Here is an 11,433-nt window from a genome sequence, read left to right on the forward strand (position 1 = left end):
TGGATATGACACATGTTACAGAGATGGAAGCTACAGGATTTAGTGGTAACTTCTTAGACAGAAAAGGTGAGTGAGTGAGAGAGAGAGAGAGAGAGAGAGAGAGGAATTCAAGTTGCAATTTACTGCACTAGGAAATACAGAAGGAGCACTTTTTTGGAGTCTTGGGGAAAGAGTTGGAATGGAGAGAAAGTGGAAACCAGGTGAAAAGGAGTTCATTTTTGACATGTTAAAGTTGAATTGCCTGTAGGATATTCAGGTGGAGAACCCCAGTAGACAGTTATAAATACAGGGTTGAAACTCAAAGGAGAGGTCCGAGCTAGAGAGAAATATTTGGTAAGCATCAGCATATAGGTGATGGCTAAGGCTATATGTGCAATGAGATTACTTAGAGAGTATATGTATAGTGAGATGGCAGTGGATTGAGGGACTGGTTTAAGACCCTAATTGCCACTTAGAGCCTGGTTTCTATGGGACAATGTTGCCCACAGTCCAAATACCCAGCTTACATATTGTGTTTTAGTCCTGATTTTAGGAATAAAAACAAAAACAAAACAAACTCAAAACACTATGTTTGCAATAGAACGTCAGAGTTTGCTAAACACTTTTATACTCATTATTTCATTTGATCATTGTAACATCCCTGTGAGGATAGGGAGGACAGAGTTTCCCCCCCTACACATTAGTGATGGATTTGTATCTCTAAAACATAGTAACAAACTTCTGGAGTGCAACCAGTTGATAAGTTGAGAGCAACCTATAACAATACCTTATATTTATAATATATGCCTTTTGGGAAATCATCTCCTTTGGTTATCCCAACTATGTGGGAAGAAAATAGGATAGTGATTGTTACAGATTTTTATAGCTGAAGAAACTGAGATACAGAAGGTTATACAACTTGCTGAAGATACTAACAGAGCTAAGGCTAGAACCAAGGTCTTATAAAGTTCACGATTCACCATTCTATTCCCCACCAAACTATTTCCAGGTAGGAGGTATCTAATAGAGCCCTGGCATGAGAATGCTTTACTGATGTTTATTTAAGTACATTTTAAAAGTCCCTATAACAAAGGTATTAAGAAAGAAAATATCAGGTCTCAAAATATCTTTCATGTTAATAGCAAAAATATAACAAAAGCTGGGGCACTTGGCTGGCTCAGTTGATAGAGTGTGTGACTTTTGATCTCAGCATTGTGAGTTTGAGTCCCACATTGGGTATAGAGATTACTTAAAAATAAAATCTTTAGGGGCACCTAGGTGGCTCAGTTGGTTAGGCATTTGCCTTCATTTGGGGTTGTGATCCTGAGGTCCTGGGATTGAGACTTGCATCAGGCTCCCTGTTCTGCAGGGAGCCGGCCTCTCTCTCTCCCTCTGCCTGCTGTTCCCCCTGCTTGTTCCCTCTCTCTCCATCTCAAATACATAAATAAAAGATTCTTTTTTTAAGGTTTTATTTGTTTATTTGACAGAGAGAGAGACAGCGAGAGAGGGAACACAAGCAGGAGGAGTGGGAGAGGGAGAAGCAGGCCTCCTGCCAAGCAGGGAGCCTGATGCGGGGCTCAGTCCTATTATCCTGGGATCATGACCTGAGCTGAAGGCAGACGCTTAATGACTGAGCCACCCAGCCGCCCCTAAATAAAAAATTCTTTAAAAAATAAAATAAAATTGGGGGAAGAGCAAGATGGCAGAGGAGTAGGAGACCTAAATTTCATCTGGTCCCAGGAATTCAGCTAGATAGGGATCAAACCATTCTGAACACCTATGAACTCAACAGGAGATCAAAGAAAAGAGTAGTAGCAATTCTCTGAACAGAAAAGCGACCACTTTCTGGAAGGTAGGACGTGTGGAGAGGTGAATCTGAGGTGATATACGGGAAGATAGACCACATGGGGAGGGAACCTCCATCAGCCACTACCAGCAAGTGATAGAGCAGCAGAGCACAAAATCGGAACTTTTGGAAGTCGGCTCTGCTGAGGGACATCACTCCAGTGGCTAAGTGGGGGTGGAACCCTCACTGGGACAGGGTGGCCCAGGACCTTTGGGGTCACAGAAAGACCGGGAGTGCCTGAGTGTGGCAGAGCTCCCAGGAACCAGAGCAGGGAAGCCGGCTGCAAAGACGGAGTCAAAGAGTGTGCTCGCAGCTCGGGTTGCCATAAACTGTGATCCTCTGCACAGTCGGGCCACAGCTCTTCAAGCAGGGACCCAACAAGTGGCAGATCCAAGGAGATTCCCCTTCCTCCCCCTGGTGGAGCAGTGCAGGAGCACACTGCAGCTATCTACTGGGTTTGGAGACTCCAAACGGGGTTGTGTGCCAGAGATAGAAACACTCGGTCACAGACTGGGTGAACACGGAGTGTAGCAAGAGACCAGGGAGACGGGAGTGATTGCTTTCCTCTGGGGGTGCACTGAGGAGTGGGGCCCCAAGTTTTCAGCTCCTCAGGGCAGAGATTGGGAGGCCTCCATTTTCACTCTCGTTCTCCAAAGCTGTACGGAAAGCTTGCAGGGGACAAAATCTCCCAAGAGCAAAACCCAGCAGATTACTTAGCCTGGCCCCTGGGAAGGGCAGGGCAATTCCGCCTCAGGCAAAAACATTTGAGAACTGCTGCAACAGGCCCCTTCCCCAGAAGATCCAGAAGAACAGCCAGTCAAGACCAAGTTTACCCATCAATGAGAATGGCAGAATTCCAGCACTAGGGGAGTACAGCACATAGAATTCATGGCTGTTTTTCCCATGATTCTTTACTCTTTCAAAGTTAATTTTTAAAATTTTCTTTTTCTATTTTTTATTTTTTTCTTTTTCCCTCTTTCAGCCAATATCTTATCAATCCCTTTTTTAAAAAACTTTTTGATATTTCATTTTTAGAGTCATATTCTATCCCTTCATTGTAGTTAACCTTATTTTTGGTATATATATAAGTTGTTCTCTCTTTAAAATTTTGGGGTACAGTTTCTTCTAACAGATCAAAATATACCCTAAATCTCTAATGTATGGCTTTCTTCTAGTCTCCTGTCTGATCACATTCTCTTCTCTATTTTTTTCAATTTCTCTTCTTTCTTATTTCAACCAACTTCTTATCAATTCCTTTTATAAAATCTTTTATAATTTTCATCTTTACAGTCATATTCTATCCCTTCACCGTATTAACCCTTATTTTTGTACATATATGTTTTTTTCTTTAAAATTTTGGGAGGCAGTTTCTTCTAACAGACCAAAATATGCCCCAAATCTAGTGTGTTGCACTGATCTATTCATCAGCCTGATCATATTTGATCATATTCTTTTTTTTCTTTTCCTTTTTTTTCTTCCTTCTTTCCCCTTCTTTTCTCCCAGTTTCAGGTCTCTTCTGATTTGTTTAGTGTATATTTTTCTGCGGACATTGTTACCTTGTTAGCATTTTCTTCACTCATTCATCTATTCTCCTCTGGAAAAAATGACAAGACAGAAAAACTCACCTCAAAAAAAAAAAAAAGAACAAGAGGCAGTACCGACTACCAGGGACCTAATCAATATGGACATTAGTAACATGTTGGAACTAGAGTTCAGAATGACGTTATAAAGATACTAGCTGGGCTTGAAAAAAGCATGGAAGATATTAGAGAAACCTTTCTGGAGAAATAAAAGAACTAAAATCTAACCAAGTTGAAATCAAAAAGGCTATTAATGCAGTGGAATAAAAAATGGAAGCTCTAACTGCTAGGATAAATGAGGCAGAAGAGAGAATTAGTGATCGAAGAGACGAAATGATGGAGAATAAAGAAGCTGAGAAAAAGAGAGATAAACAACTACTGGATCACGAGGGGAGAATTAGAGAGATAAGTGATACCATGAGACAAAACAATATTAGAATAATTGGGATCCCAAAAGAAGAAGAAAGAGAGAGAGGGGAAGAAGGTATATTGGAACAAATTATACCAGAGAAATTCCCTAATTTGGGGAAGGAAACAGGCATCAAAATCCAGTAGGCATAGAGAATCCCCCTCACAATAAAAATAGGTCAATACCCCGACATCTAATAGTAAAACTTACAAGTCTCAGAGACAAAAGGAAAATCCCAAAAGCAGCTCAGGAAAAAGAGGTCTGTAACCTACAATGGTAGAAACATTAGATTGGCAACAGACCTATCCACAGAGACCTGGCAGGCCAGAAAGACTAGCATGATATCTTCACAGCACTAAATGAGAAAAATATGCAGCCAAAAAGACTATATCCAGCTAGGCTGCCATTGAAAATAGAAGGAGAGATAAAAAGCTTCCAGGACAAACAAAAACTAAGGGAATTTGCAAACACAAAACCAGCCCTACAAGAAATATTGAAAAGGGTCCTCTAAGCAAAGAGAGAGCCTAAAAGTAACATAGACCAGAAAACAACACAGACAATATACAGTAATAGTCACCTTACAGGCAATAAAATGGCACTAAATTCATATCGTTCAATAGTTACCCTGAATGTAAATGGGCTAAAGGCCCCAATCAAAAGACACAGGCTATCAGATTGGATAAAAAAAAGAAGACCTATCGATATGCTGTCTGCAAGAGACTCATTTTAGACCCAAAGACACCCCCAGATTGAAAGTGAGGGTGTGGAAAACCATTTACCATGCTAATGGACACCAAAAGAAAGCTGGGGTGGCAATCCTTATATCAGACACATTAGATTTTAAACCAAAGACTATAATAAGAGATGAGGAAGGGCACTATATCCTACTTAAAGAGTCTATCCAACAAGAAGATCTAACAATTGTAAATATTTATGCCCCTAACATGGGAGCAGCCAATTATATAAGACAATTAATAACAAAAGCAAAGAAACACATTAACGATAATACAATAATACTGTGGGACTTTAACACCCACCCCCCTCACTGAAATGGACAGATCATCTAAGCAAAAGATCAACAAGGAAATAAAGACTTTCAATGACACACTGGACCAAAAGGACTTCACAAATATATTCAGAACATTCCATCCCAAAGCAACAGAATACACATTGGTCTCCATTGCCCATGGAACATTCTCCAGAATAGATCACATCCTAGGTCACAAATCAGGTCTCAACCGGTACCAAAAGATTGGGATCATTCCTTGCATATTTTCGGACCACAAGGCTTTGAAACTAGAACTCAATCACAAGAGGAATGTCAGAAAGAACTCAAATACAAGGAGGTTAAAGAGCATCCTACTAAAGAATGAATGGATCAACCAGGAAATTAAGGAAGAATTTCAAAAATTCATGGAAACCAATGAAAATGAAAACGAAAACACAACTGTTCAAAATCTTTGGGATGCAGCAAAGGCAGTCCTAAGAGGAAAGTATATAGCAATACAAGCCTTTGTCAAGAAACAAGAAAGGTCTCAAATACACAACCTAACCCTACACCTAAAGTAGCTGGAGAAAGAACAGCAAATAAAGCCTAAACCCAGCAGGAGAAGAGAAATAATAAAGATCAGAACAGAAATCAATGAAATAGAAACCAAAAGATTGGAACAGATCAACAAAACTAGGAACTAGTTCTTTGAAAGAATTAACAAGATTGATAAACCCCTGGCCAGACTTATCAAAAAGAAAAGAGAAAGGACCCAAATCAATAAAATCATGAATGAAAGAGGAGAGATCACAACCAACACCAAAGAAATACAAACAATTATAAGAACATATTATGAGCAACTGTATGCCAGCAAATTAGATAACCTGGAAGAAATGGATGCATTCCTAGAGATGTATCAACTACCAAAACTGAACCAGGAAGAAATAGAAAACCTGAACACACCCACAACAAGTAAGGAAATTGAAGTAGTAATGAAAAATCTCCCAACAAACAAGATCCCAGGGCCAGATGGCTTCCCAGGGGAATTCTACCAAACATTTAAAGATGAATTAATACCTATTCTCCTGAAACTGTTCCAAAAAATAGAAATGGAAGGAAAACTTCCAAACTCATTTTATGAGGCCAGCATTACTTTGATCCCCAAGTCAGACAAAGACTCCAACAAAAAGGAGTATTACAGACCAATATCTCCAATGGATATGGATGCAAAAATTCTCACCAAAATACTAGCCAATAGGATCCAACATTAAAAGGATTTTTCACCACGACCAAGTGGGATTTATTCCTGGGCTGCAAGGTTGGTTCAACATTCACAAATCAATCAATGTGATTCAAAACATTAATAAAAGAAAGACCAAGAATCATATGATCCTCTCAATTGAGGCAAAAAAAGCCTTTGACAAAGTACAGCATCCTTTCTTGATCAAAACTCTTCAGAGTGTAGGAATAGATAGTACATACCTCAATATCATAAAAGCTATCTATGAAAAACACACAGCAAATATTATTCTCAATGGGGAAAAACTGAGAGCTTTCCCCCTAAGGTCAGGAACACGGCAGGAATGTCCACTATCACCACTGCTATTCAACATAGTACTAGAAGTCCTAGCCACAGCAATCAGACAACAAAAAGAAATAAAAGGCATCCACATCAGCAAAGAAGTCAAACTCTACTCTTTGCAGATGATATGATACTTTACGTGAAAAACCCAAAAGACTCCACCCCAAAACTGCTAGAACTCATACAGGAATTCAGTAAAGTGGCAGGATATAAAATCAATGCACAGAAACCAGTGGCATTTCTATACACCAACACCAAGACAGAAGAAAGAGAAATTGGGAGTTGATCCCATTTACAATTGCACCCCAAACCATAAGATACCTAGGAATAAATCTCACCAAAGAGGCAAAGAATCTGTACTCAGAAAACTATAAAATACTCCTGAAAGAAATTGAGGAAGACACAAAGAAATGGAAAAATGTTCCATGCTTATGGATTGGAAGAACAAATATTGTGAAGACGTCAATGCTACCTAGAGCAATCTACACATTCAATGCAATCCCCATCAAAATACCATCCACTTTTTTCAAAGAAATGGAACAAATAATTCTAAAATTTGTATGGAACCAGAAAAGACCCAAAATAGCCAGAGGAATCTTGAAAAAGCAAAGCAAAGCTGGTGGCATCACAATTCCGGATTTCATGCTCTTTTACAAAGCTGTAATCATCAAAACAGTGTGGTACTGGCACAAAAACAGACACATAGATAAATGGAACAGAATAGAGAGCTCAGAAATGGACCCTCAACATTATGGTCAACTAATCTTTGACAAAGTGGGAAAGAATGTCCAATGGAAAAAAAGGCAGTCTCTTCAACAAATGGTGTTGGGGAAATTGGAGGGCTACGTGCAGAAGAATGAAACTGGACCATTTCCTTACACCAAACACAGAAATAAACTCAAAATGGATGAATGACCTAAATGTGAAACAGGGGTCCATCAAAATCCTAGAGGAGAACACAGGCAGCAACCTCTTCGACCTCAGCTGCAGCAACTTCTTCCTGGAAAAATCGTCAAAGGCAAGGGAAGGAAGGGCAAAAATGAACTATTGGGACTTCATCAAGATAAAAAGCTTTGCACATCAAAGGAAACAGTCAACAAAACCAAAAGACAACCGACAGAATGGGAGAAGATATTTTCAAATGACATATCAGATAAAGGGCTAGTATCCAAGATCTATAAAGAACTTGTCAAACTCAACACCCAAAGAACAAATAATCCAGTCAATAAATGGGCAGAAGACATGAACAGACATTTTTCCAAAGAAGACATCCAAATGGCCAACAGACACATGAAAAAGTGCTCAACATCCCCCGGCATCAGGGATATCCAAATAAAACCCTCAATGAGATACCACCTCACACCAGTCAGAATGGCTAAAACTAACAAGTCAGGAAACACAGATGTTGGTGGGGATGTGGAGAAAGGGGAACCCTCCTGCACTGTTGGTGGGAATGGAAGATGGTGCAGACACTCTGGAAAACAGTATGGAGTTTCCTCAAAAAGTTGAAAATAGAGCTACTGTATGACCCAGCAATTGCACTACTGGGTATTTACCCCAAAGATACAAATGTAGGATCTAAAGGTTTACGTGCACCCCAGTGTTTATAGTAGCAATGTCCACAATAGCCAAACTATGGAAAGAGCCAAGATGTCCATCGACAGATGAATGGATAAAGGAGATGTAGTATATATACACAGTGGAATATTATGCAGCCATCACAAAACCCCCACGAAATCTTGACATTTTCAACAACGTGGATGGGACTAGAGGGTATTATGCTAAGCAAAATAAGTCAATCAGAGAAAGACATGTATCATATGATCTCACTGATATGAGGAATTCTTAATCTCAGGAAACAAACTGAGGGTTGCTGGAGTGGTGAGGGGTGGGAGGGATGGGGTGGCTGGGTGATAGACATTGGTGGGGTATGTGCTATGGTGAGCACTGTGAATTGTGTAAGACTGATGAATCACAGACCTGTACCTTTGAATCAAATAATATGTTAAAAAAAGAAGATATTAGGAAGGGAAAAATGAAGGGGAGATATCGGAGGGGGAGATGAACCATGGACTCTGAGAAACAAACTGAGGGTTCTAGATGGGAGGGGAGTGGGGGGATGGGTTAGTCTGGTGATGGGTATTAAAGAGGGCACATATTGAATGGAGCACTGGGTGTTATACACAAACAATGAACCATGGAACACCACATCAAAAACTAATGATGCAATGTATGGTGATTAACATAACATAATAAAATAAAATTTAAAAAATAAAATAAAATAAAATCTTTACATTTATATATATAGCAAAATATTTTTTAGGTAAGGAAAAGATAGAAAGAAGTGACATCTCAACAATAATTCCAAAACAAACACCAAATAATTATAATCTTAAAGAGTAGAGAATTATAGATCAAGTGATTGTATCTCAGTTTATACAGAGTTTCTGACTGTGTGACAAAATGAATTGAAAACAACAGCAATGGAGTAGTGTGACAGAAAATATTTTTGGGTCACGATATAATCATTGGCAATTCTTCCTGGGAATGACATGGGAAAGCCAAGTCCAGGGACCTAGAGGGGGTCTCACAGGATCAGCCAAGAGGGTCCATGGCTTTGCACAGTTTAGAAATCAGACAGGATCCAAGAGGAAGTGAGAGCAGAATTTATTGTAGATCAAAGGAGAGTGCAGATACAGACAGAGTACCTGGGAGACTTGGAAAAGAAAGGAGAGTGAGTCTCATCTTTGCTTGAGGTCTGGGGTTTTATTGGGGATTGTAGTCTGGTGTATATGTCCATTCTGGCATCCAGGAACTGGTCAAAACAAAGATGATTGCCCAGGTGTCCTCCATATGTCACTTATGCCCTGGAGCCAAGGGTCTTGGCATCTAGGTGTCTGGAGTCACTGGTCTGGAAAACACACATGATGACCTCACCCAGTCACTCTTTAGATGTTATTTATTGTTCTAGAAGCCTCCAAAGAAATCATTAACTCCTTGACTCTTAGAAGGAGGATACATTATTTGTGCTATAAGGCATGTGTAGGATGGGGTGCAGGTCCTAACAAGAACAGAAGCAGGAAAAGGAACAAAAAAGCATTTCTACATGGAGTCCCTTCAGTTTCCCTATCTTAGGAATGAGCCCCGGTAGACTCCCTTGAGGTTTCATAGCTTCTTTTCTTTCCTTTTCACCCTCCACCTAGAAACATAGATTCCTTCAAAGTAGTCAGATTTTGTGGAAAACAATGACAGAGATGGGCCCTCTAGTGGAGTAAGAAGAGTCTAGGTCAATCCACTCAGGGTTTTGAATATATCAGTATAAACCAGGATCTTTGTAAGCAGGCTGTAAAAATCAGGGACTGTGGGAAAGTCTTGAGGACAGTGGATTTCTGGGTAACTGGATTGGAAGGCTCAGACTGAGTTGAATGTGCCAGGTTATCGTAGGCATGGGGGTGAGGTGAATAGTGACCTTTCCTAGTTACTTTACATATCAACAGTAAAGCCATCTTTCTGCTCCAATTTGTGACAGAAGATTCCAGCCAGAGTCTTATATCCCCAAACCACAATGACAAAGGGGTTTCTGACCATGATTAATCTGAAAAATAAAAACAAAAAACAACATTACTTCAACTGTTGAAGATGGGAATCCTGCTGCTTGGGGAGGATGGATGCAGTTTGTTTGTTTGTTTGTTTGTTTGTTTATTTATTTATTTATTTATTTATTTATTATTAAATGTTTTATTTATTTATTCATGAGAGTCAGAGAGAGAGAGAGGCAAAGGCAGAGGGAGAAGCAGGTTCCCCGCCTAGCAGGGAGCCCGATGTGGGGCTCAATCCCAGGACCCTGGGATCATGACCTGAGCCGAAGGCAGACGCTTAACTGACTGAGCCACCCAGGCACCCTGGATGCAGTTTAAAAGAAAGGATCAAGTCACCTAAATGTATACACTATTTAGGAATGTAGATCATGGCATTTATACCTAATAACAGCAGCATTTAACCTCACCCCACCCTCTATGTCCCCCCAAATCTTGCCTATTTATAAGAGAAGAGCAACCAAGCAGAATAGTAAGGGGAGCACTGACATGGGTGTCAAAAGAACCTGCTTTTTTTTTTTTTTGCCAAGTTTTTATTTCAATTCCGGTTATTTAACATACAGTGTAATATTAGTTTCAGGTGTAGTACCTAATGATTCATCACTTACATACAACACCCAGCTCTCATCAAAAGTGTTCTACTTATTTTTTTAAAGATTTTATTTATTTATTTGACAGAGAGCTAGAGAGCACAAGCAGGAGGAGTGGCAGAGGGATAGGGAAAAGCAGGCTCCCCACTGAGCAGGGAGCCTGATGCGGGGCTTGAAACCAGCACCCTGGGATCATGACCTGAGCCGAGGCAGTCACTTAACGACTGAGACACCCAGGTGCCCCACAAGTGTTTTACTTAATACCCATCACCCATTTAACCCACCCCCCCACCCACCTCCCTCCAGCAACCCTCAGTTTATTCTCTATAGTTGAGTCTTTTTTATGATTTGCCTGCCTCTTTTTCCCCCTATGTTCATCTGTTTTGTTTCTTAAACTCCACATATGATCATCATATGGTATTTGTTTTTCCCAGACTGACTTATTTTGCTTAGCATAATACATTCTAGCTCCATCCATGTCATTCAAGTGGCAAGATTTCATTCTTTCTTATGGCCAAGTAATATTCCAATATGTATGTATATACATACCACATCTTTGTCCATCCAAAGTTGATGGACATTGGACTGTTTCTATAATTTGGCTATTGCTGATAATACTAATATAAACATTGGGGTGCATGTATCCCTTAGACTTAGTATTTTTGTATCCTTTGGGTAAGTACTTAGTAGTACAATTGCTGGATCATAAGGTAGTTCCATTTTTAATTTTTTGAGGAACCTCCTCACTCTTCATTCCAGAGTGGCTGCACCACTTGTGCAATCCCACCAACAGTGTAACAGGGTTCCTCTTTCTCTGCAATCTCATCAATACATGTTGTTTCTTGTCTTACTAATTTTACCCT

Source organism: Callorhinus ursinus, unplaced genomic scaffold (genome assembly GCF_003265705.2).
Source record: "Callorhinus ursinus isolate GAN/ISIS: 27379988/994484 unplaced genomic scaffold, GSC_fseal_2.0 scaffold40, whole genome shotgun sequence".
Taxonomy (NCBI): domain Eukaryota; kingdom Metazoa; phylum Chordata; class Mammalia; order Carnivora; family Otariidae; genus Callorhinus; species Callorhinus ursinus.